This window comes from Vombatus ursinus, unplaced genomic scaffold (assembly GCF_900497805.2).
Source record: "Vombatus ursinus unplaced genomic scaffold, bare-nosed wombat genome assembly UNPS02006779.1, whole genome shotgun sequence".
NCBI lineage: Eukaryota > Metazoa > Chordata > Mammalia > Diprotodontia > Vombatidae > Vombatus > Vombatus ursinus.
The window spans coordinates 19,594,579-19,601,846 of NW_020946557.1; the positions used below are offsets into that span (position 1 = coordinate 19,594,579).

At 34.8% G+C, this 7,268-nt stretch overlaps 1 non-coding gene across 1 annotated transcript; it reads right to left on the minus strand.

The window, feature by feature from the left end:
- Positions 1–1,669: 1,669 nt before the first annotated feature.
- LOC114033240 lies at positions 1,670–1,774 on the minus strand. The gene has a single exon (XR_003567946.1). It is a non-coding gene; the product is annotated as a U6 spliceosomal RNA (small nuclear RNA).
- Positions 1,775–7,268: the final 5,494 nt, after the last annotated feature.

A 7,268-nucleotide genomic window follows, 5' to 3' on the forward strand; every position in this document is an offset into this window, starting at 1 on the left:
GCCCTGGGACTCTGGGCAAGTCACTTAAGGAGAGGGGAGGAGAGGGGAAGGGAGGGAAGGGGAGGAATGGAGTAGAAGAAAATGTATGGTACTTCATACCAAAAATAATTGAATTGGAATACAGGTTTAGGAGAGATAATTTAATAATCATTAGACTACCTGAAAACCATAACTTAAAAAAGAGCTTAGACCTCATATTTCAAGAAATCATAAAGTAAAACAACTTGGATCACTTAGAACCAGAGGACAGAATGAAAATACAAAGTCCACCAATTAATTCCTGAAATATTCCCAAATAAAAACTCCCAAGAACATTTTATTCTAATGCCAGAGCTTCTAGCTCAAAAAAGAAATACTAAAAGTGACTTGGAATAGATCACCTTGAAGCTCCTACAACTGTACATAGCACTCCTTTCTTTTTATAAAATACATTGAAATTGAACAAATGTAAAACATAGGCTACATTGATATCCAAATACATCACTTCACCAATTACTCCCCTAGCTTGTCTACATTATAAGTCTGCCATATTTAAGCTTCGGAATAGTAATAAAAAAAAAATTTCTCCCAGCACAGTACTCTAAGCCAGAGGTTAGTTTAATACTAGTCTAAAATAAGAAGACACCCAGTCAACCAAGCCCTACCAGAAAATGATCTATTAATGTTCTAGGACCAACACAGAATTTTCTTTCCAGTATCTTTTTCTACTATCTCAAAGTGTTGGCAGACATCTCTGGCCTTGTTCTATAAAGATATAAATTAGTCATTCCATCCCTGCAAGTTAAGAGGTTTTTGCCAGGATGATATTGAGGTACTGAAGGGCACCTTGCCTCCACGACATTCTTTTTCTCAAAGTTATACTGTTGTCATTTTTTTTTAGGCAATTGGGGTTAAGTGACTTGCCCAGGGTCTCACAGCCAGTAAGAGTCTGAGGTCATATTTGAACTCAGATCCTCCTGACTCCAGGGCCAATGTTTTATCCACTCCACACCACCTAGCTGCTCCAACATTGTTGACATTGATAATGCAGTTAACACACTATGTCACAGCTCATAAGCTATGTTTCTTCCTTTTATTCTAACAGAGGTCATTCTGTACTTGTTTTGAGTGATACTACTGAGCAGGTACAAGCCCTAGCCATTCCCAATCATAATATGAGCCAGTATTGTCAAAATAACTTGCATATGCAAATTATGTATGCCACTATTTACTCCCTTCCTCTTGTCCTTGCTTGTACTTTCTTTTTTTATATGAATTTATTTTGATTTATCAACAATCACTTCCATAAACTTTTGAATTTTAAATTTTTCTCCCTCTCTCTCCTCACCTCCCTTCCCAAGATGGCACACAATCTGAAACAGGTTATACACATACACTCCTATTAAACATATTTTTATATTAGTCATGTTGTGGGGAAGAATTAGAACCAATAGATGTAACCACAAGAAAGAGGAAATAAAACAAAACAGAAGAAAAAAAAAGAGAAAATAGTATGCTTCAATCTGCATTCAAACTCCATAGTTCTTTCTTTGAATGTGGATAGCATTTTCCATCTTGAAGCTTTTGGAGATGTCTAAGATCCTTGAATAGCTGAGAAGGGCTAAGTCTATCAAAGTTAGTCATCACCCAACGCGGCTGTTACTGTGTACAGTGTTCTCTTGGTTCTGCTAAAAATATGGAATGCTTCACGAATTTGCATGTCATCCTTGCGCAGGGGCCACGCTAATCTTCTCTGTATCATTCAAATTTTAGTATATGTACTGCCAAAGCGAACATGCTTGTACTTTCAAGAATTGAGAAATTCCGTGCAGGCAACAGTTCCCTAGGGTTATATATCTTGTTCCCTAGGGTTATATATCTGCTTTCTTACAGACCACTCCAAGTGACCAGAGTTTCCTATACTCAAGGTGTTACCCAAATACTCTGTTCCCAAACTGATAACTTCTGATCCTAGAAACTTGAGACTTCATTGAATACAAGTGCTGATCGGAGATCCTCACAAGTATACCAAGATGTTGTTCCCTGACTCTTCTTTCAATCTATCATGAGAAAAACTAGATTTTTCTAAGTATGTTATTAGGCCCACATAGCTCCAGCAAGCAGTTAAGAGGTATAATCTTGTTGCATATACAGTACACAAATTTAGATTTCCATAACAATGCAGAATCTCATATTTAATAAGTACAATATAACAGAAAGACTATTAGGTTAGTAATATGAAGACCTGGGTTCAAACTCCAAGTCTGTCACTTACTAGCTATGTGATATTGGACCACTAACAAAACCTCTCTGGCTCTTGGTTTCCTGGTGTACAAAATGAGGGTATTTGCCTAGATGATCATACTAAAAGATCAACTCTAAAGTATGGTATCACTTCTCCCTTACCTTTCCCCAAATGATCCCCAAGAACCATTCCTGGGTATCTTATTATATTTATATTTAAGGCCTACATGCTTAGGAACTAGATTTTCCAAGGACAAAATTGTTATAAACACTTATGTGTTTGTACATATAATGCCTTGAATACATGTAAAGTTATCTTTTAAAAAGGGTGACAAGGTGGTCAGTATTGTCTTAGTTTTTAATTATGTTTAAATTGAAGTCAAGAAAAAAATATTTCAAAGTTCAAAGCCTGTGGGAGTTTTTCATTATTGTAACTTACAAAAAATAAATACAAGCTTAATTAATATGTATATATAAATACATACACATATGGATATATATAAGTGTACGTATGTATGTCCATACTGATTTATAATCATAGTGATTCCTCACTGGGGTAATTATACCTGCATTGGAAATAGGAATATTGGTGAAAATGCTCTTTTAAAGACATGTTCTATTTTTCCCACAGTCTATATTACTAATAACTCTTAGTCCAGGATATGATACCTATTGGCCATCCCTAACTTGGGAAGATCAAGGAAGTCTGGCAAAATTAGTACCCTTTGCCCAGAAAGATGATGAGATTCATGTATGCAGAAGTACAAACCTGGTTTGTAGTTTGAAGAATGGTAAAGGAAAATATTATAATAATATTATAAAGGAAGAATAGTAAAGGAAGACACTAGCACAGTTAAAAACTGGCCCTAAACCCAAAGAGACAAACATTAATTATACTCCATACTGGATCCCCAATCTGGCCACTTGAATATCTGTGGTCATGAAATTCTGTTTTGTTTTGCTTTATTTTTTCTTTTAGGGATATAATTTATACTACTCTTTACAAAAAGTACTATCTTTATGCCTGGGATACAAGGATGGTTCAAATTAGGAAAATAATAACATAATTAATAATATTAAAAACCTAAACATCTAGAACCATATGATCATTTCAACAGATATAGAAAAAGCCTTTGACAATTTAGCACTCTTTTCTACTAAAACAAACAAACAAAAACCTGGAAAGTATAGGCATAGAAGGACATTTTAAAACATCTTAAAAAGCACCTATCTAAATTTTCAAAAAATTAAGCATCATATGCAATGGGGATATACTAGAACCTTTTCTAATAAATATGAGAGTGAAGAAAGGATGTTCAATCTTCCCACTGTTATTCGATATAGTTCTGCAAATGTTAGCGAAAGCATTAAGACAAGAGAAAGAAATAATAACTAAATCTTTATTAAGCATGTACTATGTCAAGCACTGTGCTAAGCAATAGGAATACAAAATGAGGCAAAAGATAGTCCCTAACCTCAAGGAGCTTACAATCTAATGGATTGTAAGAAAAGGCATAAAGATAAACGAGGAGAGAAAACTACCCCTATTTGTTGATAACTTAATGATATACTTTGAAAATCCTTGAGAGCAGGGATGCCATTTGAGATAACTAATAGCTTCAGCAAAATCATCGGCTACAAAATAAACCCTCAAAAAAAGCAACATTTCTGTATTGTAATAATAACAAAGCACAAGAAGCAAAAATAGAAAGGGAAATCCCATTTTAAATAAGTAAAAATGAATAAAACATCTGGAGATAGACCTATCAAAGCACACAAAAGACTTGGATAGATTCAATTACAAAGTGTTTCTTAAGGAAATAAAGAATGACTTAAATGGCTGGAGGAATATTCAGTCCTCATGACTTGACCATGCCACTATGATAAATGTGACAATACTTCCCGAGTTTATTTATATTTTTAATGCCATATAAACCAAATTACCCAACTGGATACTTTGTAATCATTGATAAAATAATAAGAAAATTCATTTGTAAAAAAAAAAAAAAGATGTAGAATATCAAGGGAAATGCTGAAAAGAAACCAGGATGAAAGGCGAACAGTATTTCTACACCTCAAACTGTATTATAAAGCAGTAGTTATCCATCTTGTGTAGTTTAAAAAATAGATAGATTAGTGGAATAGATAAGACAAAGAAAAACCAGAAGCAATGAACACAATAATCCAGTGTTTGACAAAATTACTGGGGAAATAAATTACCAAGAAAAAAAAAACCTTATTTGATAAAAACTGCTAGGGAAACTGGAAAGAAGTCTGGCAGAAATTAGGTTTAGATTAACACTTTATGCCATATTCCTTAATACATTCTAAATGAATATGTAACATTAATGATCTGAATATAAAAAATTACAAAAGAAGTAGACCATATACCAGGGAAGCTCAGTGATGCAGTTGATAGAGTACTAGGCCTGGAGTCAGGAATACCTGAGTTCAAATTGGCTTCAGGCACTTACTAGCTATGTGACCCTAGTCAAATCACTTAACCCTGTTTGCCTCAGTTTCCTCATCTGTAAAAGGAGCTGGAAAAGAAAATGGCAAATTACTTCAGTATCTTTGCCAAGAAAACCCCAAATGGGGTCAAAAAGAGTTGGACATGACTGAAAAGCAACTGAACAACGGAAACAGATCATATACTTCTTACAACTCTGAGTAGGAGATGTATTCTTAAATAAACAAGACAAAGAGACAATTGCAAAAGATAAAATATATAACAACTTTGACTATCTGAAACTGAAAAGCTTCTGCATAGACAAAATTAATGTATATAGGAGAAGAAAAGATATAGTCAAATGAGAGAAAAACCTTAGTATCAAATTTCTCTAATTATGGCTTGATATTCAAGATAGATAAATTCTCTCTCTCCCTCCCTCTCTCTCTCTCTTTCTCTCTCTCTCTCTCTCTCTCTCTCTCTTTCTCTCTCTTTCTCCTGTATATGTGTGTATATACATGTATATGTATGTATATATACATACATACACACACACATATATACATATATGTGTTTGGGTATGACCAATGGTGAGAAGTGATCAAAGGATATGAGCAAATAGTTCTCAAAAAGAATTGCAGAATATTCACAGTCACATGAAAAAATGCTCCAAATCATTGATAATACATAAAATTAAAATCAACATAACCATAAAGCCTATAGTTAACAGGCCTCACTCCTAAGCTCCATTCTCATACATCCAATTACTTAGGCAAGGCCACCAACAAAACTGAATTCATCATTCTCTTAAATCCCCCTTTCCTTCTAATTTCTCTGTTTCTATTGACACCAGTCATCCAGGCCCACTCCTTAGAGTCATTTTTGCTTCTCCCCCTTCCCTAAAACATCAAGTATTGTCAAATCAAATTCCATTCTCTTTTTCCATCCTTTCCTCTCAAACTAGTTCAGGTCCTCAAAACCTCTTACTTGAACTATTATAATAGGTTCCTGATGTATCCCTCCATCTCCAGTGTCTCCTCTTTCCAATTCAACCCTTGCCAAAATACTCTACCTTATGTAATAAAAGCTAATATTTATATAATGCTTTGAAGTTTCTTTATTTGGTGCTCATAACAGTCCTGTTCTTATCTCCAATGTACAAATGGGAAACCTGAAGCCAATAGAGTTTAAGTGATTCTCAGCAGCACAGGGTTAACAAATGTCTGAGGTGGAATTTAAATTGATATCTTTTGGATTCCAAGTCCAGCACTCTATCTACTACGCCACATAGCTGATTCCTACAGTTAGGGATTCATTACTTGATTACCCAAAAACTTCTAGTTGTTTCATATCCCTGTAAGATAAAATCCCTACTCTTTAGCCTGGAATTTAAGACTTTCCACAAATTGATTTCAACCTTCTTTTCTAGTCTTTTTTTTTTCTTTCTCTCATTTTTGTGTCATATCCATTCTGGTTAAACTCAGTTAGCTGTTCTTTAATCTCAGCCTGGGCTTTCTTGCTTCTATGCTCTATTCCATGCATACAAGGCACCACCTCTTTCTCTCTTCCTTTTGAAATCTGCTTCTTCCTTCAAGACCCCAGCTCTGGGACCACTACCCTGTTAAATCTTCCCTGATCCTTGAGCCAAATGCGATTTCTCCTTCTTTAAATTCTTCTATACTACTTTGCCCAGACTTTTCCTTTTCCCTATTCCATTCTATCTCTTATTGTATTGATTTGTCTGCATATCAACAAGTTGTATCCTTCTATGAATAATAATTTCTTGTAGTAACTTTGCAAGCTCTTTGAACAGTCCTCCAGATTCCTTCCAGTGGCCTACATTAGCTGTAATGTACAGTGCATGAAAGAGGGTGAAAGGGAAAAATATTGTGAATGCATAGCTTTTCATCAATGTATCTCCAGCACCTATCACGATGCCTTGAACACAGGGATTGCTGAATAATGTTTACTTAATGAATAAATTAGATCCTTTACTCTCACTGAGAAGCTATTTTCAAGCCACAACATAGTCCAATTACTTCTAGAAAAAAATCATGTGAAATATTAATCCTATTCATGGTCACAGATACCAAGTTTTGGGGGTTCAACCTTTGGTGGTAGGCTAGAGCCCTCTATGCACTGAATACAGGTATATAGTAAATAAATTAGTTTTTCTGATTCTTTTGAAGAGAAAATAAATGGGTTTAAAAACAAAAAAAATAGTTTAAGGAAAATTTTGAAACATTAATTTGCTCAAAAAACCTGCTGCAAGCATGCTTTTTCTGTGATAAGAAAATACTGCATGATTCCCACATGTTTTCTTTCCCAGGTGAGCAAAAGGTCAAGTTACATATGTAAGTGTGTTCTGAATTATTTGGTTATAACTGCCACATATTAAACAGGTTGGCTTTTTAAGACAGTCTCTGGAGCATAATTTTGTACTCTTTCTCCCCCCACAGTGTCTCCAGCGTGTAAATGAGCGGTCTCTCTGATTGATAATCTCTGATTTCCTTATCAAGGAAAGCATACCATCACTTCCCCATCCATTCTTATATAAACCTCCTGCCACACTCTACAAATCACAGCCCCAGTGATG